The following is a 24,257-nucleotide window of genomic DNA, read 5'->3' on the forward strand; positions in this document are numbered from 1 at the left end:
GGGGAATGTTTTGGCTTGATAAAAGGGCAGACAGATGGGAAGAATAAGCATGGGTGTGGTAACCTGAATTGCACTACTGCTATACTTACTATACATTAAAATGAGAAGCTCTTTATGCACAAATTTGATCAAAAGTGTGTCGGGCCCATCTACTAGTGGCAAGGTTGTTTCTGCAGATGGGAGCCTAAACTATCAGACTTGCCATTTCTGGGCATAAGCTTACAAAATTGAGGACAATGTAGGATCCAGCTATACTTTGCTTTATTTAAAAGCCTTGGACAAGTGGACAGAAGTGAATGGTCTAGATTGATGCAGCCTCTCCCTAGATAGAAGTGAAGAATTAGATTATGTTTGTGGTAACACACCTTCCTGATGACATAGGTATGTTCAGAGGATGTTCAGAGGATACAATTTATGCAAAATACACATGTCTATTACTTCTCAGGAAATACATGTATTCCATTGGAATGGTTTGAGGTGCACAATATGTGCAATTCAACGCAGCTGAAGAAGTCAGTCACTTAAAATTGTAGTCCAAAGTGGGGATTTATGAGGGGTATATGGGAATTGAGTTTTGCTTTAATCTGTGTTGGCATACTTGGTTCCAAATTCATAACATTTTGTGTATTGTTAAATTTGTCACATCTTTAAGCCTAACGCTATTGTCTAGACAGTCAGTTTTTTTTTATACTATCCTCCTGCTGGAGTAAATTTGTTAAATTTTTAGCAACTTTAAAAAAAAAGTCTCAGTGATAAATCTGTAGTGAAACTGATTAGCATAGCTAGCTATGTCCACTTTTCCACCCACATTTCAAAACTGAAGTGAGTAGTTTTAAAATGCAACTTTTTGGGGTTACTTTTGAAAAAATGTGTCCTATTTTCTGACTTTTTGAAGCCAGAATTATGGAGTGTAGGGTGTGATAAATGCCCCCAAAAAACTTTGGGGGTCATTTACTAGCTAGGAAGCTGTCTTACATTTAGAAGCTGCGGTGGAGCAGCTGAAGTTATGTAGAGGCCGGTGCCTCTACATCACTCTGGCGGATCCACCACCAGCCATAGGGGATATTAAGACTGGCGTCTAAAATGCAGGTCTTAATAAATGACCCGCTTTGTCTACAGAGTTCAAATACTGGACTTGCATAAAAGTCAAATCAAGCAACATAAGACATTGTGAGAGGTCAGCCGGTACTTTTGAATTTGTACTTTCGGTGTAGTATCAGCATTGACCACCACAGATAAGGGGTGAAACAACTGGGATCAGAGTTATTACTGATCTCACTTAGAGCTATACAGCAGGCAACCACATCTGATGGTTAGCTTCTGAGCCTGCATCATCACTGCTCCATAACACTGAGCATTAACCCCCTTTCCTCAGCTATGTATTATCAAGCATCAGAGCAGGAACGGGTTAAGTAGGCATATTTTTCCTTTACAACTCAAGTAAAGTGACCATACATATTTATTAAATGTTGGCCAATATCCCAATGGATGCTGGATTTCAAAATGGCCAAAACTTTGATCTCCTGGGAAATAAGTGCTCCCAGAGGCGTCTTGCTTTAATTTTAATATACAGTATGTTAACAAGAAGGAATATGGCTGCAGGATCATTTCATAGAGTAGTAGTGTAGCGGCACAGGCACAGTTGGCATCTGCACTGCTTAAATAGCAGCAGCAGAACCTCTGAATTTGTGCCACTACTTGGAGAAACGGGGCAGGCGATAGGACCAGGCAAGATGTCTGGCCCTGTTAATCAGTGGTTAAGGAGGAGCTTCTTGAGCAGCGGAGCATTAACAAATTCAATTTGAATTGATTTGTTAATCTCTATGGGTTGTAAAGGTTAACTTAGCCTTTTAAAAGGAGTAAGTAAAATGATCTGCCACCTTTTGTATTGCTGTTATTCGTTTGATTAGCTCACTGCCTACAGTAAGTTATTTCCACTTATTCTGTCAGTAAGAACTAAATAAATGTACTATAATACATTTTTTATTGAAATCTGTCTTCCATTCTTGAGTGAGATTTAACCATAAATACTATTGCTAATCTAGTTTTAATTGTATTCTCGGAAAAGTATTGCAGACAACGCTGAGGATGAATGTGATTACTCCACCACAGTCACAAAACCAAAAATGTGTCATGTATCCTTATTTTCCATCTACTTCCAATTCTTTTTTTTGAAGTTGTATTTATTCTCAACTTGCATATGATCTGCCTAATGAGCCACATGTGGATAAAATCAAATAATTAAAAGCTCTGGAGTATTGTGCCAAAACACAAATTTAAAAGATGTTATTGTGCAAAACAGAGACATAAATTGGCACAAATTATTGGCTTAGAAGGCACTGACTTTCATGTGCTGATAGGAAAACTCCTTTTCCAAGCATTATATAATTTTTTTTAAATAGAATATTTTGGGGAAAATGTGGAAATTACATCCAGAAACCAATTATATACAAATTGAATACAAATATATATTTATAAAACCTAAAGGGAATGTAACTTCAACAATGACTATTGTTTAAATCAAGTTTCAAACATATGTTTAGGAATTTCTGGTGGTTATTTTTAACTTTCCATGTCTCATATATATTTTGAAAAATCTTACAATCCTGCGGATTTTGGACATGCTTCTAAGTCCAATAATGTGCTGAAAATTCCTTTTCTATAGTGGTAACTTCTCATCAGTCAGCTTATTATCATCACAGGCAGAATTACAATGAAATAAAACACCTATACGCAAATAATACAGGATACGCCATAGATAATGGGTGATGGCCACAACTTACTATTGCATCCTCCCTCTTACAGAGATCTCTGCTGAGGTCACAGAGAGCAAGCCTAGAACACTCTCTCATAAAATTCAATGAGTCATCTCCAGTCTACATTTTCCTATGGTTTATGGGGCTGCTGGAAAAACATAAAAAAACAGCAAAATAAAATTAGATTAATGTAACTCTATTTTAATGTCATTCAGTTTTGCTGTGTGTGATTTGCCTTTTTTCCCTTTACTAGAAGAAAATGTAGCATAAACGCAGATATGCTGTTGCTTTTTAATGCGTTTTTTCCCCCCCGCCTTGATGTGTGGCAGTTCTCTCAACAAAGAATTTTGTTTCCAAACTTCCCTCTCAAACCTATTGTTTATGTAATATTCCTTAAATTGTGTACATTCAGTAGATTGGGTGTTTTAGGCTGCATGTAGACTTTTTTTTTTTTAAAGGGAACGTGTCATCAGAAAATGACCTCTTGTTGTAATCGTGTTTTTACGTTAAATATATTTTTAAAGAGTTTTTGATGATATGTTTCATTTTCTATGTCACTATCTACATTTTAAAAATTCAGTTTTTGCACTGACCACTAAGTCATGAAAATCAGACATCATATAGTACATGACAATCTCTTTCTAACAAAAATAGAACCAGCCCTGTACCTCACATGGATCTAGATCTTCCACTCTCATTGCTTCAATTGCTCTGCTAGAGCAGCTTGGGGATGTCCTTTCTGCTGTAGCTCTCTTACTATCACAGCTCAGGGGGCATATCCTTTCTTCTGAAGCTCTCTCCCTCTCACAGCTCAGGTCATGTGTCTTTTCTGCTAGATCTCACTATCATGGCTCATGGGCATGTCATTTCTGCTGCAGCTCTATCCCTATCACAGCTCCAGAGGTGTGTCCTTTTTGCTACAGCTTTCTCCCTGTAAATGTCATAGCTTCTAACAGTACACATACCTTGTTGCAGGATGGAACAGAGCATCTATGTCCAGCTCAGCAATGTTACTTAGGTGGACAGAGAAATCAAAAAAGGTTGGCTATATTAAAAGTATTCAACTCAAGGTGGTAGAATATTTTTTGGGGACAACCCCTTTAGATTCTCAGTCAAAAATGCTTAATTAATATTTATAAAAGGCATATACAGTAAGCCTTAATGATGATAGCCTGAGGGAATTTCACAAAGGATAAAGTTTATTCCTTTCAGCAAAAAAAATAATCTTTTTTTTTTTTTTACAAAAGGACTATCTTGGGCAATTAAAATTAACATTGTAAAATAAAACTCTGTTTATATGAATTAGCTTCTAAAAATATCTATGAATCTTCACTGGATAAAGATTCCTGATGAAAAGAAAATGTTGTAATCTTATTTTTCTCTTTCACTAGTCATCATTATACCGTGTAACCCTAATTGTTCAATTTATATGAGGCATCTCTAGTAGCCAAGGGTGTGACAAGAAATTACTTGGCGCCATAAACATTTTTTGAATGGGGGCCCCACTACAGCTACTTCCCTGCATGCCCCTCATGATAAAACCGTATTAGGTTTGAAGGGTGCCTTCTCCAGACTGCATGGTTCAGCTACTTCCACAAATGTTCAATAGGATTTAGATCAGGTCTCATAGAAGGCCACTTCCAAATAGTCCAATACTTTGCTCTTAGCCATTCTTGGATGTTTTTAACTGTGTTTTGGGTCATTATCCTATTGGAGGACCCATGAGTCTGACCTGTTCCTGAGACCAAACTTTCTGACACTGTGGAGCATATTTCGCTCCAAAATGCCTTGATAGTCTTGAGATTTCATTGTACCCTGCACAGATTCAAAACACCCTGTGCCAGATGCAGCAAAGCAGCCCCAAAACATAACCAAGCTTCCTCCATGTTTCACAGTAAGTACAATATTCTTTTTTTGTATGCTTCATTTTTGCATCTGTAAACATAGATCTGATGTGTCTTGCCAAAAAGCTCCAGTTTTTTCTCATCTGTTCAAAGGACATTCTCCCAGAAGCTTTGTGTCTTGTCAGTATGCAATTTGGAAAATTCCAGTATCAATTTTTTATGATTTGCTTTCAACAGTGGTTTCCTCATTGGTCATCTTCAGTCCATTTTGGCTAAGATAGTGAAGGATGGTACGATCTGACACTGATGTACCTTGACCTTGGAGTTTACCCCTAATATCTTTGGAAGTTGTTCTGGGCTCTTTGGTTACCATTTGTATTATCCGTCTCTTCAAGTTGCCATCAATTTTCCTCATGCAGCCACTTTCTGGGAGGTTGGCTAAAGTTTCGTAGCCGTAGATCTTAAACGTCTGAATAATATGAGCAGCTGTAGTAGCATGAACACGTTTGTCTATAATTTTTTTTGTAATCTCCTGAGACAACTCTCTCCTTAGGTTAATTTCACACCTACTATGTGAATTCCGGCAGGCTGTGATGGCTGTCCAGGCCAGTTTCATGAGTTTGTTTTATAAATTATTCTGCTAAACCAGAATTCAAAAGAAATGTCTGATTTTCATTAGTTGATTTTCAATGAATTATTATTTATCATTACTTTTGTCAGTTTCAAGTTATTTCAGTGACGATTGTGGGTTTTCTTTTCTTTCTCTCTTCAATGGTAGCATACCAACAATTTTACCCACATGTGTACCACAGTGACAACTCTCTGACTACAGATAATGTAGTATATATCACCAGCAGTCCTACGTTCACCACACAGATAACACAGTGACAAGTCTACTATCTGAGTACAGATAGTAGATGTACTGTATATGCAGTCCTATGTAACACAGCATATAATAGAGTGACAAATCTCTGAGTACAGATAGATGTACATGCAGTCCTATGTAGTGATGGACGAACATCGGGCGGGGCGGTTTGCGAATGCGCGAACGCGATCAAATGTTCACGAACCGCAAGTTTGCGGCAGGCCCCATTAACTTTAATGGCAGGTGAATCTGAAAAACCTTCAGCTCATATTTGCAGCCACCAAATAATTACAAGAAGTGCACAAATCGTCCCACAACATGGACAGTGGGGGATCAATAGGAAAAATTCCCACAAAAAATATGTATTTTAATCAGGGGCCATTTTTATGTGTCTTAAATTAAAACTCTCAAAAATGTGCCATGCTGGAGCCTAGAAAGTTTTTATTTTAGGCCATGGGAGTACAGGCCTTAAACATTAGGCATTCACCGGACAGAAAACATCAAGTGATTATGTGGCTGGAGGTATATTAGACGGTCATTAGATATCAATTTTGCTGTAGGCCAGTGGAGTACAGTTCAGTCCATACCGCAAAGAGGACTTTCCCACATATAACTGCAGCACTGAACGCTGAATATATCATGATTTTTTTTACAGAAATATGCCACTAAAGGCTTTATCTCATATAACTGCAACAGTGAAAGCTGAATATATTTTTATTTTTCTACTGATATACGTCAATAAATGTTTTTCAAGATATAAGTGCAGCAGCAAATGGCAAATGTATATTTCTTTTTCTACTGCTATACGTAAATCACATTTTTTCTACATATAAGTGCACCAGCGAATGGCGAATGTATATTTCTTTTTATACTGCAATACGCCAGTAAAGGCTTTACCAGATATAACTGCAACAGTGAATTGAGAATATATTTTTCTTTTAGTACTGAAATACGCCCCTATAAGCTTTCACCAGAAATAACCGCAGAAGTGACCTGAGAATATATATTTATTGTTGGACTCAAATAGGCCACTATACGCTTTCAACAGAAATAACTGCAGAAGTGAACTGAAAATGTATTTTTCTTGTGGGACTGAAATAGGCCACTAAACGCTTTCAACAGAAATAACTGCAGAAGTGAACAAAAAATGTATTTTTCTTGTTGGACTGAAATAGGCCACTATATGCTTTCAACAGAAATAACTGCAGAAGTGAACTGAGAATATATTTTTCTTTGTTTACTGAAATACGTCCCTATACGCTTTCAACAGAAATAACTGCAAAAGTGAACTGAAAATATATATTTCTTCTTGGACTGAAATAGGCCACTATATGCTTTCACCAGCAGTGGTTATGTATTTTTTTTTTTTTTTAGGAAATAAGCCCGTATACTCTTTCACCAGAAATGAATGCAACTGTGCAGTGCGTTTAAATGTTTTGTGTATTACTCAAATACCGCCCTATGCTCTTTCACAAGAAATGGCTGCAAATGATTTTAGCGTAAATAACATCCCTGCTTCAATACATTTTTTTGGGGGAAACTGGTATATCACACTAGTAGAAATTATTGGTTCCAATGGCGTTTGTCACTCTGTGTAGCTGAGGTAATGCAGCTAAACCGCAAACAAATGATGCACTACCCAAATGCGCTATACAGAAAGGATATAATTGGCATATAACACCCCTGCTTTATTCAGTTTTTTTGGGGGGCAACTGGTAAATCACACCAGTAGAAATTATTGGTTCCAATAGTGTTTGTCACTCTGTGTAGATGCGGTAACGCAGCAAAACCGCAAACAAATGCTGCACTACCTAAATGCACTATATCGAAAGTATATTATTGGTATATAACACCCCTGCTTCAATCAGTTTTTTGGGGGCAACTGATAAATCACACCAGTAGAAATTATTTGTTTAAATAGCGTTTGTCACCCTGTGTAGATGCGGTAACACAGCAAAACCGCAGAAAAATGCTGCACTACCTAAATGCACTATATAGAATGTATATTATTGGTATATAACACCCCTGCTTCAATCAGTTTTTTTGGGGGGCAACTGGTAAATCACACCAATAAGAATTATTTGTTCAAATAGTGTTTTTCACTCTGTGTAGCTGAGGTAACGCATCAAAACCGCAGACAAATGCTGCACTACCTAAATGCACTATATATAATGTATATTATTGGTATATAACACCCCTGCTTCAATCAGTTTTTTTGGGGGGCAACTGGTAAATCACACCAGTAGAAATTATTTGTTCCAATAGCGTTTGTCACTCTGTGTAGATGCGGTAACGCAGCAAAACCGCAAACAAATGCTGCACTATATACAGGTGAAACTCGAAAATTTTTAATATCGTGCAAATTTAATTTATTTCAGTAATGCAACTTAAAAGGTTAAACTAATATATGAGATAGACTCATTACATGCAAAGTGAGATACTTCAAGCCTTTATTTGTTATAATTTGGATGATTATGGCTTATAGCTTATGAAACCCCAAAGTCACAATTTTGAGGTACCCTTTGCTCAGGGGATATGGATTAATTAGCTGACTAGAGTGTGACACTTTGAGCCTAGAATATTGAACCTTTTCACAAAATTCTAATTTTAAGCTGCATTAATGCAATTCCTTTTAATTTGCATTACTGAAATAAATTGACTTTTGCACGATATTCAAATTTTTCAAGTTTTATCTGTAGAAAGTATATTATAGGTATATCACACCCCTGCCTCAATCAGTATTATTATTTTTTTTTTTTTTTGGGGGGGGGGGGCAACTGGTAAATCACACCAGTAGAAATTATTTGTTCCAATGGCGCTTGTCCCTCTATATAGCTGCAGTATCGCAGCAGAACCGCACACAACTGCCGCACAATACAATTGCACTATAATATACTTTCTATGTTAGAAAGTATATTATAAGTATATTACACCCCTCAGTAAGTCACACTTATTGATAGCACACCTTTTGTGGCCCTATTAGCTAGCGTTTGGTGTCCCTAACAGTCTGTCCCTGCTATACACAGCAACCTCTCCCTACACTGGCAAAAGACTGAATGTGAAATGGCAGCCAGATCAGGTTTATTTATAAGGTACGGGGTATGTCCATGTGCTGAAACATCTCAATTGGCTGTCCTGTACCACCTGATGGATGTGTCATGGGTCAAAGTTCTTCACAATGTAAAAGAATATGGCGGGCGTGAATATCGCCATATGTTCGCCCGTTCGGCGAACAGCGAACAAGCAAATTCCGCCGCGAATCGACTGCTGGGCGAACCGCAAGGCCATCTCTAGTCCTATGCAACACAGCACATAACACAGTGATAACCGATTACAGATAGTGGATGTACCTGCAAGGCTCAATACTCCTCGTTTTTGGGGATGGGACCTCTTGTGACTGGGATTGGAGCTACAGCTGCTTTACAAGCTTGAGCTTCAGTGGAGTTAGGAGGGGGCCTGCAAGGCCTTAACTGATCGCTGCCTATGCTGCCTACAATTATCATTATACTCCTCTGTCTCACGTAGCTCTGGACTGTGGAGTCAGATTTTAGTATGCAGAGCCCGGGCCCTGTAAGTAATTAATGAATATTCCTCCTGCTCTGCCTGGCTGCTGACCCAGCCTGGCCCAGTCCCCTGATAGTTCAGGCCCCATAGCAGTTGCTACCTCTGTTACTGTCAGTGGCATCTTCTTATTGGAAAATAGTAAGAAGAGTCATTGAGTCATTTCAGCATGCCATATCGCCCTGTGCAAGGGAACACTTTCATCACATGTTATATCGCATATTAACAACCTATATGTCATTATTCAATGTAATTTTTAAAAATATAAACTGGATAATTTTCTAGATATAACTTTTTGAAGTGACTTTGTGTATGCTACTTCCTGTCTAGAGACTTTGACTTCCTCTTTGTTTGGACTTTTAGCCAGGAATTACAATTAATGACTTATCCTCTGGATAGGTCATCAATATCAGATTGGCGGGGGTTCGACACCCGAGACTCCCACCGATCAGCTGTTAGAAGAGGCCCGTGAGAGCTGCAGCCCCTACCTAGGTCATGTGACGTCACTGCATATCGGTCACATGGTCTATTTGCAGCTCCTTGAATGGGGATAAGCTGCAATACCATGAACTGCCACTATATAATGTACAGTGCCTTGCTTGAAAAGCTGCTGGTCTTTGCAGCTCCAACCAGAGCACTGGTGAGCGCAGTGGCTGTTCGGTGGAGGTACTGGGACCCAGACCTGTGCTGATGTAATAATGATGACCTATCCCGAGTATAGGTCATCATTATCCTGCTCTCTTTAACTCTGTTAGGCCATCACTCCAGCCCGAGGGAAAGGGTTGATGTGACATCTGGGCTATCTAAAAGAACAAAAGAACTGTTATACTATTATCCCAATTCTACAGCTACTATTATCATAAGGATTGCCCTTCAGATAACATCATCCCATTATACCAGCAGTAAACTGACAATAGATTACCTATCTATGGGGGAGGTCTTTTTATTTGACTGCTACAGAAGGACAACATTTTGTATTTCGTTTTCAATGTCATAATAGTGCTGATGTAAACTGACAATATGTTTTAAAAAATAGTGTTCTATGAATATTGTGTTTAAATACCCCTTTCTGGTGGGTGTCACTTTAAAGCTATTACAGTTTTAGATAATAAAGCTTATTAATTTTGTAATGAAAAGTTAAACAAGTTTGCTTTCCTTATCTATCCATTGCAGTTTTCAATATCTCTGCTTGAAGTCATTCAATAGGAATCTTTACAGTTTACTTTCAGTGGATGAAACCTTTGTAGAAACATGTGCAAAATTATTGACAGTGTGTATGGTTATAAATATGGACATGGGCGCAAAACAAAATTACCGTATTTAACCCCTTAATGACAAAGCCTATTTTGGCCTTAAACCCTTCAGCCCTGGACTATTTTTAGTTTTTGTATTTTTTGTTTTTCACTACCTGCCTTACTGGAGACATAACTTTATTTTTCTATTCACATAACTACAGTATATGAGGGCTTGTTTTTGCAGGACAAGTTGTACTTTCCAATGGCACCATTTAATGTTGTATACAATGTGGTGGGAAGCTGGAAAAAATTTCCAAATGTGGTAGATTTGGGGAAAAAAAAATCAATTTTGCCACAGTTTTATGGGTTTTATTTTTAAAGCGTTGCCTATGCCTTAAAAATGATCTGTGCCTTTCATTCTCCAGGTCTGTACAATTAAGCTATACCACATTTACAGTCAGGTCCATAAATATTGGGACATTGACGCAATGCTAACATTTTTGGCTCTATACACCACCACAATGAATTTGAAATAAAACGAACTAGATGTGCTTTAACTGCAGACTGTCAGCTTTAATTTGAGGGTATTTATATCCAAATCAGGTGGACGGTGTAGGAATTACAACAGTTTGCACTTATTAAGGGGCCATTGGCTTCTCAGCTGTTCCATGGCCAGGTATGTGTTATTCCCTCATTATCCCAATTACAATGAGCAGATAAAAGGTCCAGGGTTCATTTCAAGTGTGCTATTTGCATTTGGAATCTGTTGCTGTCAACTCTCAAGATGAGATCCAAAGAGCTGTCACTATCAGCGAAGCAAGCCATCATTAGGCTGAAAAAACTAAACAAACCCATCAGAGAGATAGCAAAAACATTAGGCGTGGCCAAAACAACTGTTTGGAACATTCTTAAAAAGAAGGAACGCATCGGTAAGCTCAGCAACAACAAAAGACCCGGAAGACCACGGAAAACAACTGTGGTGGAAGAAAACACCCTTCACAACAGTTGGCCAGATCAAGAACACTCCCCAGGAGGTAGGTGTATGTGTGTCAAAGTTAACAATCAAGAGAAAACTTCACCAGAGTGAATACAGAGGATTCACCACAAGATGTAAACCATTGATGAGCCTCAAAAACAGGAAGGCCAGATTAGAGTTTGCCAAATGACATCTAAAAAAGCCTTTACAGTTCTGGAACAACATCCTATGGACAGATGAGACCAAGATCAACTTGTACCAGAGTGATGGGAAGAGAAGAGTATGGAGAACGAAAGGAACTGCTCATGATCCTAAGCATACCACCTCATCAGTGAAGCATGGTAGTGGTAGTGTCATGGCGTGGGAATGTATGGCTGCCAATGGAAATGGTTCTCTTATATTTATTGATGATGTGACTGCTGATAAAAGCAGCAGGATGAATTTTGAAGTGTTTTGGACAATATTATCTGCTCATATTCAGCCAAATGCTTCAGAACTCATTGGACGGTGCTTCACAGTGCAGATGGACAATGACCCAAAGCATACTTCAAAAGCAACCAAAGAGTTTTTTAAGTGAAAAAAGTGGAATGTTATGCAATGGCCAAGTCAATAACCTGACCTGAATCCGATTGAGCATACATTTCACTTGCTGAAGACAAAACTGAAGGGAAAATGCCCCAAGAACAAGCAGGAACTGAAGACAGTTGCAGTAGAGGCCCGGCAGAGCATCACCAGGGATGAAACCCAGCGTCTGGTGATGTCTATGCGTTCCAGACTTAAGGATGTATTTGACCGCAAAGGATTTGCAACCAAGTATTAAAAAGTGAAAGTTTGATTTATGATTATTATTCTGTCCCATTACTTTTGGTCCCTTAACAAGTGGGAGGCACATATTGAAACTGTTGTAATTCCTACACCGTTCACCTGATTTGGTTTGACAGACAGACATCTTTGTTTCCTACTTTTCCTCCTACCTTCTCAACATCCTATCATGCACCCCCAATACTGAGACGCTAAACCCCCTGAAAATACTAGTTACACACAGATATCGCCCCCTTCAATAGTTATTGGAACACAATGCTCTAAAAAAAATAACTGCACCCAGCAAATAGTGCCCCTGACACTAATAGTGTAACCATAATGTCCCCCAAAAATAACTGTGCTAAGCTGATACTGTGCCATGGCGCCCCACAGTAATAGTGCTCCCCAAAATCCCTACAAAATCCCAGAGTGCACTTAGTAGTAATAGTGCTCCTACAGTGCCCCTAACAGTAATTGTGTCCCAGAAGTAAAAATGCTCCCATAGTCCCCCAGTTGTAATAAAGCTCCCTTATAATGTGCGCCAGTACAACAAATGCTCCGTTGTGTGGCAGTAAAAAATAAATAAAACCTCCTCTTAGTGTCCCCAGTAGAGTCAATGTCCCCAGAGTGCCCTCATGTAATCCAATGATCCGTACTGTGTGTCACTACAAAAAACACTTGGTGCCCCCAGTTGAGCTAAGGTGCCATAGTGCCACTGTAATTTGTGCCAGTATAAAATACTCCTTTATAGTGCCCCCAGAAGATGCACCCATAGTGCTCCTCCCCATCCTATATAGTTCCCCCAGAAGATGCCCTCATAGTGCCCTTCATAATATGGCAGCATAAAATGCCCCTATAGACTGCCCCACATAGATGCCCCCATAATGCTTCTCTCCCCCCTTCCCCATAGTGGCACCAAAATGGGTGCCAGTATTAAATGCCCCTATATAATGTCCTCATAGTGCTCTTTCCCCCCCTTCTCCATAGTGCCCCCCCATAATGTGCCAGTATACAGGGCCCCCATTAGATGCCCCCATAGTGCTCCTTCCCCCCTTTTCCATAGTGCTACCCCCCATAATGTGCCAGTATATAGGGCCCCCATTAGATGCCCCCATAGTGCTCCTTCCCCGCTTCTCCATAGCGCTCCCCCCATATTGTGCCAGTATATAGGGAAACACCCCCTTCTTGCCATACTGTACTAAAAATAATGAAAACAATAAACACTTATACTTACCTACATGACACTGCGATGAGATGCAGGCCTCTTCCGGCCTGTGTCCCGCTCTGTACGGGTTAGGCTGTGCGATGACATCATCGCGCCATCTGCATCGGCCTCTGATGGGCTACAGGCACTAGGCCTGCAACCTATCAGAGGAAAGGGCAAGGGAGACGCCTCTCCCCTGCCCCGCACCATTCATCAGATGAATATAGAGATGAGCGCTTCCACAATGGAAGCGCTCATCTCTCCCTGCCGCTGCCACCACTGCCAGAATGGTCAGTCCGCCCCTGGCTCTCACTATCTTCTCAGGGGGGGCAATTGCCCCGTTGCACCCCCCTGGATCCGCCAATGGTGGTGTATAGAGCCAAAAATCTTAGAATTGTGTCGATGTCCCAATATTTATGGACCTGACTGTATATATTTTTTGTTGTGTTTTAATACTGAAAAAAATGTTTTTCTTTGCATCAGCATATTTTGACCCCCATAACTATTTTATATTATACTTTTTTATATTTATACAGACCAGTGTGGGACAATCAGTTTTTTGTATTGATACTATTTTGGAGTGTAGATTCAAAAGAAAAGGATGAAATCCAGCTTCCAAATAAAACGGTATCCTTTATTTTTCAAGCTATAAAAATTCCCTTAGTAAAAGTACACTCTCTTCTATGCATTTCAGATCAGCACATCCAGATCCTTACTCATGATACTGAGAATGAATATAACACCAACTAAAATACCAGTACTCCTCCAATCAGGCTAGTAGTGTCACATGTTCCAAAGTCAGATACAAAAACTGAAAGGGGCTTTCCATAATGGATTCTCCATAATGAAAAAAACACAAAACATAAATATAGATAAAAACAGAAACCCATTAAGCATATTGTTGAGTAAGGTCATGCTTTCTGTTCAGGCCGGTGGGGTGACAACTGCCTAGCTGGAAAATCCAGAGTGTTTCCCTGCTAAGCAATTTATTTTTGTAGTCGCCACGTCTGATCGGAGCAATAACCCTCTCCACCCCTTGAACTGAAAGCATTAATCTCCTTTGTGGACAGTTGCAAAATGCAGCGTGACTGCTGATACATTTCTAGTTTTAAAATGTGGGATATCAGAAATATGTTTATGTATCCTAGACTTGATTTCATTGGTGGTACACCCCCCATATAGCACAGAACATTCATTACATGTCATCAAGTATACAGCATGATTTGTATTACAATTTATATATTGTTTGATACCATATCGTTTATGATTCGCTGTTGAAAGTGTGTCATGTAGATGAGAGTGTACCTTTACTAAGGGAGTTTTTATTGCTTGAAAAATAAAGGATACCGTTTTATTGGGAAGCTGGATTTCTTCCTTTTCTTTTGAATCTGCACAAAGCATGCCATGTTCTAGGCACTTCTGTGCTTCCTAGGCGGTGGGCAGGTGAGGGCTGTTGTTGATCTCTGCTCCCATTGACAGCAATGAATTAACATTGCAGCCTATGGGAGTCTCATTTATGTTTTTCTGATTCCCTGACACCTGCAGGCCTCCAGAGGAACTACTGCTGTGGTAGGCTCGGATTACAGCAAATTATAGCAATTACAGCAAACCAATGGCTCTCTTGATCGCCGTGCAGGGATGCTGTTTGGGACATGGGAGTGCAGCACTCCCGGGGAAAGTTGTCTCATATGTAATGGTCACAACTGATCATGGCATCTGAGGGTTAGATGTCTGTAATCGTTGTTATTGCGAATCACAGACATTAGCTCCCGGTGTCTGATGTGTAAATCAGCAGACACCAAGCAGCTATTACTGCTCCTGAGTGACATCATCTTTAAAGACCTGCCCAGTGCTGCACATTTATGGTGCTGGTCTGCAAGGGGTTAAAATGAATCTGTCACCCAGATTTTGTACTATTATCTACAGTAATACATACATAGTGCTGCAGATAAGAAGTCCAGATCACTATATATATATATATATTTTCCTACTGCCCCAAGTTCAGCCACTGTCAGCACTCAAAGCAGCACTGAAATATACAGTTCTAACATAATGGGGAGTACTCGTGTACGCACACACAGGAGTCCTGATAATGTATTTTCATACAGCTCTGTGAGCTGACAGGAGGGGAATGGGTACAGTAAGAAAGCAAAAATAAAATAAAATTGTGATCTGGACTCCATATCTGCAGTACTACTTATGTATTATGGTAGATAATGGTCAATCGGGGTGACAGATTCCCTTTTAGAACGAAGCACTATTTTTCAAATCTGACATGTGCTATTTTATGTGGTAAAAACTTTGGAATGCTTTTATTTACCCAAACGATTCTAAGGTTATTTTCTCCTGACACATTGAGGGAGATTTGTCATCTCTAAGGGTCCATTCAAACGTCAGTATTTTTACCTTTCCAGATAAACGTTCCTTTTTTTTTGCGGATCCGTTTTTCAGTACAACCTTCCGTTTTTTTTTTACTAAAGTGCTTCCGAATCCGTTCCGTGTTTCCGTTATTCCGTTTCTTTGTTTTTTTTTCCCATCCATTTTCCTGTCAACGGATCCGCAAAATCGGATGACATTCGGATGGTTTTGTGCATGTCATCCGCATTTATGCAGATCCATTGACTTGAATGGACAACGGACCCGAAAAACGGACAGAAAGTAGGACAAGCTTAATTTTTTTTCAGGATCCGCATACTCTAAAATAGGGAAACGGAACGGATTCCGTGATTCGGACAGCACTATGATTGGTGTCCGCATTTTTGTAGAGGCAATTGAAATTAATGGATCCGAAAAAACGTTCCGATTTAAATCGGAACGGAAATGGTGTGTTATAACGGATGTGTGAATGGACCCTTAGGCCTCATGCACACAAACGTTTTTTTTGCGGTCCGCAAAACGGATTTCCGTTGTTCCGTGATCCGTGACAGTTTTTTCGTCCGTGGGTCTTCCTTGATTTTTGGAGGATCCACGGACATAAAAAAGTCGTTTTGGTGTCCGCCTGGCCGTGCGGAGCCAAACGGATCCGTCCTGACTTACAATGCAAGTCAATGGGGACGGATCCGTTGACGGATGACGTTGACACAGATATGGTGCAATTGCAAACGGATCCGTCCCCATTGACTTTCAATGTAAAGTCAGGAGTCCCTATTATACCATCGGATCGGAGTTTTCTCCAATCCAGCTCTGAAAAAGCTTTTATGCAGACGGATCTGCGGATCCGTCTGTGTGAAAGTAGCCTACGGCCACGGATCACGGACGCGGATGCCAATCTTGTGTGCATCCGTGTTTTTTCACGGACCCATTGACTTGAATGGGTCCGTGAACCGTTGTCCGTCAAAAAAAATAGGACAGGTCATATTTTTTTGACGGACAGGAAATACGGATCACGGCCGCGGATGAACAACGGTGCATTTTCCGAGTTTTCAACGGACCCATTGAAAGTTAATGGGTCCGCAGAAAATCACGGAAAACGGAACAACGGCCACGGATGCACACCGGTCGTTTGCATGAGGCCTTAAAGTGAGGTTAGATAGTTGCAAACTATGTGTTCTGCCACCCTCGCCACTTTTCAGAAAGGATGCATGGCCAGCAGCCACAAATAATTTATCTTAATGTAGGCCAGTATTCTGGCGCAAATTAAGCCAAAAGCATACATTTCTGTTTCAGTGCACAGACTGCCAGAGGATGTGCCTAATTTATGATGAGGCCTGAGCCCCAGCAGTATAGGGGATATCAAGAATGGTGCAGAAAGCACTGGTCTTGACAAATCTTTCAAATTGTACTTAATTTAGTGATTTGGTGAGAAGTTTTGGTTGATATACAGTACAGACAAAAAGTTTGGACACACCTTCTCATTCAAAGAGTTTTCTTTATTTTCATGACTATGAAAATTGTAGATTCCCACTGAAGGCATCAAAACTATGAATTAACACATGTGGAATTATATTCATAACAAACAAGTGTGAACCAACTGAAAATATGTCATATTCTAGGTTCTTCAAAGTAGCCAACTTTTGCTTTGATTACTGCTTTGCACACTCTTGGCATTCCCTTGATGAGCTTCAAGAGGTAGTCCCCTGAAATGGTTTTCACTTCACAGGTGTGCCCTGTCAGGTTTAATAAGTGGGATTTCTTGCCTTATAAATGGGGTTGGGACCATCAGTTGCGTTGAGGAGAAGTCAGGTGGATACACAGCTGATAGTCCTACTGAATAGACTGTTAGAATTTGTATTATGGCAAGAAAAAAGCAGCTAAGTAAGGAAAAACGAGTGGCCATCATTACTTTAAGAAATTAAGGTCAGTCAGTCAGCCGAAAAATTGGGAAATCTTTGAAAGTAAGGGCTATTTGACCATGAAGGAGAGTGATGGGGTGCTGCGCCAGATGACCTGGCCTCCACAGTCACCGGACCTGAACCCAATCGAGATGGTTTAGGGTGAACTGGACCGCAGAGTGAAGGCAAAAGGGCCAACAAGTGCTAAGCATCTCTGGGAACTCCTTCAAGACTGTTGGAAGACCATTTCAGGGGACTACCTCTTGAAGCTCATCAAGAGAATAACAAGAGTGTGCAAAGCAGTAATCAAAGCAAAAGGTGGCTACTTTAAAGAACCTAGAATATGACACATTTTCAGTTGTTTCACACTTGTTTGTTATGTATAAAATTCCACATGTGTTAATTCATAGTTTTGATGCCTTCATAGTCATGAAAATAAAGAAAACTCTTTAATAACTTGTCCCACATTTCCGCTTCATCCTATTGCAGCCATTGAACTCCCTTGGATGAGGTCTCCCTTTCTCACGCTAACTCTCCGGCGAGGAACCTTGATTCGCCGATAACCATGATCAACATGGTAGGCTCAGAAAAGAACATCGAAAGTTGATAGAGAAGATATTCAAATGGATCGTGGACGTCACAGGGACGTGCGATCAGGCAGAAGTTATCTAGAGTCAACAAAGCGGCAGCAGGGCCTCTCCTGGCTAACGTTTCCAAATTCAAAATACCCCAGTGACATTCCCTATAATTTTTTATTAATCACTCGAATAACAGGGTATCTTAAGAGTCCTGTATTGTTATTTATCGTCACTACCTCCCCGAGTCGGGAGTGGGTAATTGCCGTGCGCCCCCTCCTTTCCTTCAATTCTTCAGTTTTAATAGCTTCTCCCACATTTCCACTCAATCACAATTAAATTTCATCCATTGATCTCCCTTGGATGTGGTCTCTCTTTCTCACGATCCCTCTCCGGCGTGGAACCCTGATTCGCCGCTAACCGTGATCAACATGGTAGGCGCAGAAAAGAACATCGAAAGTTGATAGAGCAGATATCCAATTGGATCGTGAACATCACGGGGACGTGCAACATGATGGGGCAGTATGTTTGCACACGCCTACACGAACTGACTGATGGGTCTGCCCCCTGCAACTTCTGGGTCTCCAAATTGGGCACATGGCCTGAGCTTGCCCTTTACGCCTTAGAGGTGCTGGCCTGCCCTGCAGCCAGTGTATTGTCTGAACGTGTGTTTAACATGACTGGAGGGGGTTATCACAGATTATATTTCCCAATGTTTTGGGGTGCACCCTAATTTAAATTTTTTTAAATAAATTTAAAACCAAAAAGCAGTGTCGGCTACCTACTCCTCCTTTAGCCTTTTCCATTACATTTTTACAGCCATTTTAGTGCTCAAAAGTTCGGGTCCCCATTGACTTCAATGGGGTTTGGGTTCGGGGTCAAGTTCGGGTCCCGAACTCAAACTTTTTTGTGAAGTTCGGTCGAACATCCAGGTGTCCGCTCAACTCTACTTATAAGTTTAGCAACAATTTTAAAAATTTTCAATAAAGTTTCCAAATCCCAATTTTTTTAGGGACCAAGGTGGTCATTCATTAAGACCGGCGTTTTAGAGGCTGTTCTTAATAACACCCTGCGCTGGCGGAGGATCCGCCGAAGTTATGTAGAGGCGCCGACCTCTACATAACTTCGGCAGATCCACCACTACTTCTAAATCTACACCAACTCTCTTGCTGGCGTAGAGGTAGACCATTTGTACTTCTAAAGCAGGTGTAGAAAATGATGAATGAGATGGGCCTGCTGGCCCCTCCTATTTCCACACCCACACTATGCCCACTTTTTTAGACCTGGCATGAGCAGAGGAAAGTCGCAGATTGTGGCGCAAAGAACCTTTGCGCTGCAATCTGCACCATAAATATGCCTAATACAGACATATTTATGTTAGTAAATACACCCCCAATTGTTTTTGAGGCAGCCTTGAGAGGTCAATATATTAGAAATCCCAAGAAATCTCCCCATTTTAAAAACTGCACCCCTCAAAGTATTCAACATGGCATTTAGAAAGTTGGTTAACCCTTTAGGTGTTTCACAGGAATTAATGCAAAATGGAGGTGAAATTTAAAAATAGCTTTTTTTTTTGGAACGTAGCAGGCAATAAAGTAGAATTAATACTCCACAATTATTATCCTGATTCTGCAGTTCTTAGAAATATTCCATATGTCGCCCTAGCGTGCCACTTGACTAAAATAGCCTCAGAATTGAAAGAGCACCTTGCAGATTTTGATTTGATTTTTCAGACACCATTTCAGGGTTGAATATGCCTTGAGGTGCTAAAACATAAGAAACACCCCATTTTGTAAGCTAAAGGAATTAATATAGGGGTGCTCACCCACAGGTGTTAATTATATATGAACAATAATATTTCAGTTTTTCAAGGGTTAGCAGGAGTGAAAGCACCCATTAATTGTAATGCCATCTCTTCCAAGTATGGAAATACCTTATATGTGGTAATAACCTTCTGTTTGGGCACACAGCAGGGATCATAAGGGTAGGAGCACCATATGACTCTGGAAAACCCAGATTGTACTGGAATGGGTTTGGATGCCATGTCAAACTTGCAACTTCCCTGAGGTACTAGAACAGTGGAAACCCCAAGAAAGAATGCTATTTATGAAAGTACACCCCAAAGGTATTCACCTAGGGTTGTAATGATGGTTTTGATCCCACAGGTGCTTCATAGGATTTGTTAACATTGGATAGTGAAAATAAAATGTTAAACATTTTTCCATTAGTACATTGCTTTAGCCACAAATTTTTCATTTTTGCAAGGGTTGAAAGGAGAAAAAGTACAACATAAACCGCTATGTAATTTCTCCTCAGTACAGAAGTACCCCATATGTGGTCATAAACTGCTGTTTGGAGGCACAGCAGAGCTCAGAAGGGAAGGAGCTGCGTTTGTTTGTTTTTTACCATGGAATTTGCTGTAATGTTTTTTAGACCCTTAACTGTAGTTTTAATTGATACTATTTCGGGTTACATTTGACATTTTGATGTCTAGAGAAGCACTATCCAATCAGTGCTGCCAGCGTCAGACTATGTAGGGACACACACCTCACTGGTAACACCTAGTTGCAAATTAATTAATAAACTTTTAGTAGCAATATGGAGCAATATAGAGTCATATGAAAATAGGCTCCATAAACGTTATTGCATAGTTACTAAAATAGACATGCCAGGAATGGTGACGAGTCCTCTTTAAGGGACTTGGGGTTATGCAGGATCTTAAAAAATTTAATTTATTGTTTAAACCTTGTCTAGTCTCCTACACAGCATAATAGCGTACCTGTTAACTTTTCCCAAGTCATCACTTCAATCTCCATGCTCCTGCTGTGCTCCATTGTTTACAACCTGAACTACTTGTGGGCGTAGATGAGCAGCACCACAACACTTCCCATAGTGATGTGTGCTACAAGATCAGCCAGAAATGTAATCTCCTACTGCACCCTTCCCTGGGCTGAAAACTCTGCCCACTATACCCTCTATCATCCCCTTGCTGTCTTATGACAAGCAGTGGACTCTGCCCACCCTGGACTCTGCCCAAAGATCACATGAGTCTGACATCACAGATTCACAACCATTCAGCCAGGGATAGCATCATGGGAAGCCTGGCTAATGTCAGAGGAAATACAGTTTTCACAGAGGGCACAATCATAGTAACATAGTTTATAAGGCCGATAAAAGACATCTGTCCATCCAGTTCGGCCATGTTTCGTCGCATAATTATTGGGGTGAGACAAAAAGAAAATAGCACAAGTACTTTAGTAAATTGTAGGGTCTGGCACGGGAGACACAGAGAAAAGGGCAAATTTAGACCCGGATAACCTCTTTAAATCTTTTTCAACCTTAGGTAATTTCAGATGAGCATATCCAGTGCGGGAAACATGCTCCATGTGAGAGCCTAGATTTCCCGATATGGACACTGCTCCATTCAAAGGACCGCTAGGCATTATAATGATTTATAATGCTGTCAGTCTCTGGCCGACCTTGCTTCTGAACGATACTAAGCCACGCCTCTAACTCCACCTAATGGATAACTATACTCACCCAATCCCCTTGGGGTTATGGGTGAATACTAGAGATGAGCGAATCGAAGCTCAGGAAAAATTTGATTCTGAACAAATGCGAATTTCCTCGCGCTTCGTGGTAACGCATCACAATTTTTCCTAACATGGCAGCTAAAATGGCAGCTACACATGTGAAGACATGGGGCAAGGAACTCTGGGAAGGCAGGATGACCCATAATGCCATGCATGCAGCCAATCAGCAGCCAGCCAGCCCGGTGATACCAGCCTGGTGATATAAATATGGCGGCAATCTTAAATTCTGACATTCACCATCGTACTTTGTTCAGGGATAGACGTTTATGCAGGCGCTTGGGAGAGTGAAAGAAAACCTCATTGTGAAAAAAAAAAAACTTTTTATAAGTGCACGATAAGGATAGGGAGGTATCATTTCACATCATCTTAGTGCAGGGACAGACGTTGCTGGGCTAGGGAGAGTCATACTGAAAACATCATTGGGAAAAAAATACAATTTACAAGTGCAGGGAAAGATTATTTGGGGATCCAAATAGCCATTATACAGCTCTGTCATTCCAGCAATTTGTTGTAGGGGTGCAAGTGTTTGGTTGAAAAGCCTTTAGTGGCTTATATCTGTGGAAAAAGAGAAATATATACTCTGTTCACTTCTGCAGCTATATATGGTGAAAGCGTTTAGTGCCCTATTATAGTACAATAAGAGAAAAATAGACGCTGTTCCCATTTGGTGTTATTTGCCCTAAAAACATTTGTCAGTTCAGTACAATACAAGAAAAATAGACGCTGTTCACATTTGGTGTTATTTGCACTATAAGCGTTTTTTGTCGTATTTCTAGAGAAAAAGAGAAAAATACACGCAGTTCACATTTGGTGTTATTTGTGATAAAAACATTTATTGTCAGTTCAGTACAATACGAGAAAAATAGACTCTGTTCATATTTGGTGTTATTTGCTCTAAAAACATTAAGGCTCCATTCACACGTCCGTACCGTGGATCCGCAAAACACGAACACCGGCAATGTGCGTTCAGCATTTTGCGGACCGCACATTGCCGGCACTAATAGAATATGTCTATTCTTGTCCGCAATTGCGGACAAGAATAGGACATGTTCTATTTTTTTCGGGAACCGAAATGCGGACCCGGAAGTGCGGGTCCGCATTTCCGGAGCTGGGCCGCACATCGTGCAGCCCCATAGAAATAAATGGGTCCGCAAGTCCGTTCCGCAAATTGCGGAACTAAATTGCAGACGTGTGAATGGACCCTTATTGTCAGTTCAGTATGCAGTACGCAGCCATGCAGGGTATTGCGATAGTGAGGTCACGGTTACTAGGCAATGAGGGTTGCTCTTGGTTACTCACAGTTTATAGGATGACCCTGGGCAGGCGTACAGCAGTGATGGAGTGGCTGGCACAGAAGTCCTCTGGGGCACTCTCAGTGTATAGAGACCAGGCCGGTGGTAGGTGAGGTGCCCTAGGTGTTGCAGGTTTAATGTGCCTGTGGCAAGATCCCTTTAAGATTCGTGACGCCAGTGCCGGTAACGGTGGCACACCGATTGATAGCAGTAATAAGTGAGGAACACAGTTTGCAGTGAACCAAAACTTTCTTTACTGGAACAGTTAACTATATACAGTTCTTTAGGTTCAGTTCCATATGACAGAAGCAGTTTCAAGCAGGCTTTTACAATAATGGCAGGCAACAATGTTCTTGCAAGATACTCAGAGGGTTAAACACACTCACAGATCAGGCTGCACCTTTTCCTCAGAAATCCTGTGCACTATTCCTCAGAACTCCTGTCTGTCTTGATCCCAAGGCCCGTATGCCCTATTGGTGGCTTTATCCTTGGTAAAGAGACTTCCTCAGGTATATATCTCCTTGCATTAAATAGACTCTTCTGCCCTTCAGCTCTCTTGTCTGGCTGGAAACACTTCTGCTCTGCTCTGTACTGTACTTTGTAGGAACTGCAGGTTTCTCAGGAGGTAACTCTTCCCCTGGCAGCATCTAGAAGCCTGGGCTGTCTAGCTGCATGTCAGAAGCTCCCTTCAGCTGCTGCCTAGCTAAAGTCCACACTCACTTCTGACACACCCTTTCCCTGAACAGGACCTGACTATTTATATTAGGGGTTCCCTAGCTCCCTCTACTGTCTTGGAGGAGGAATTACACCCTAACAGGCCTGATACACATTTAAACAGAAAAAGGCACATAAATAACATGAATAAAGTGACATTATGCATCAAAATGACATATAAGACGCAATGGCCCTGTTCCACAGGAGGTGGAGAACAGCGTGGCCCAATTGACCCTTGTGTAGTGCCCACATTTACCTAGTGGGACACTACAAGTACAGTATGAGAAAAATTCTTGTCATATTTCTAGAGAAAAAGAGAAAAATACACTCAGTTCACGTTTGCTGTTATTTGCGCAGAAATAATTTAGTGGCGTATTTCAGTGCAAAAAGAAATGTACACCAATGCCTCATCCAGCATGGAGGCAAATTGCTGGATGTAGAGTGCTATCACATTTGTATTTTTCATTTGTATATGTATTTCGCCATAGTGATGTGCACCACATACAGGTTGTGCTGACCCAATTCCCCACATTTTTTCTTTGCAGTATATATTGGAGGCGTGGCGATCTC

Source organism: Bufo bufo, chromosome 4 (genome assembly GCF_905171765.1).
Source record: "Bufo bufo chromosome 4, aBufBuf1.1, whole genome shotgun sequence".
NCBI classification, from domain to species: Eukaryota; Metazoa; Chordata; class Amphibia; order Anura; family Bufonidae; genus Bufo; species Bufo bufo.